This window comes from Nicotiana tomentosiformis, chromosome 9, assembly GCF_000390325.3.
Source record: "Nicotiana tomentosiformis chromosome 9, ASM39032v3, whole genome shotgun sequence".
NCBI lineage: Eukaryota > Viridiplantae > Streptophyta > Magnoliopsida > Solanales > Solanaceae > Nicotiana > Nicotiana tomentosiformis.
Window position 1 is genome coordinate 33,655,890 of NC_090820.1, and position 824 is coordinate 33,656,713.

An 824-nucleotide genomic window follows, 5' to 3' on the forward strand; every position below is an offset into this window, starting at 1 on the left:
CTCAAGCAAGCGGGCAAGTTGAAGTTTCCAACCGGGAGATCAAGAGTATTTTGTCAAAGACCATGAATGCCAACCGGACAGATTGGTCAAAGAAACTTGATGATTTTCTTTGGGCTTATAGGACGGCTTACAAAACATCGATTGGTATGTCTCCGTATCAGTTAGTGTTCGGGAAATCTTGTCACCTACCGATGGAACTTGAACACAAGGCTATGTGGACAATGAAGAAGCTTAATCTTGAATGGGATGTCGCCGCCAACTTAAGGGTGGCACAATTGAATGAGCTTGATGAATTCCGGTTCCATGCATATTCAAGTTCATCCTTGTACAAGTACAAGATGAAGTACCTCCATGACAAGTACATCCGGAACAAGGAGTTCAAAGAAGGTGATCTTGTGCCATTGTTCAATTCTCGGTTGCAGATGTTCCGGGAAAGTTGAAATCCAAGTGGAGTGGTCCATTTGAGGTTATGCATGTGACACTCTTTGGTGCATTAGACTTGAAGAACAAGAATGATGAAGTGTTTAGACTCAATGGTCACCGGGTGAAACATTATCTTGGCAAAGTTGATGATGGCCACGTTGTGGCGTTAATTCATTTCAAGTGATTGATGGAAACCTGCGTCATGTTGTGACGTTAAATAAGGCGCTTCTTGGGAGGCAACCCATGTGTATTTTTTTTTTCTTTTTCATTAGATAGGCTTTGTTTTGTGCTAACTAGTTTTGAAGTGTATGCAGGAATGGATGTGCATTGCAGGAACTGTGTCAAAATTTTTGGCTAAGTGTTGAAAGAGTGCGGACCACACATTAATTGTGCGGACCACA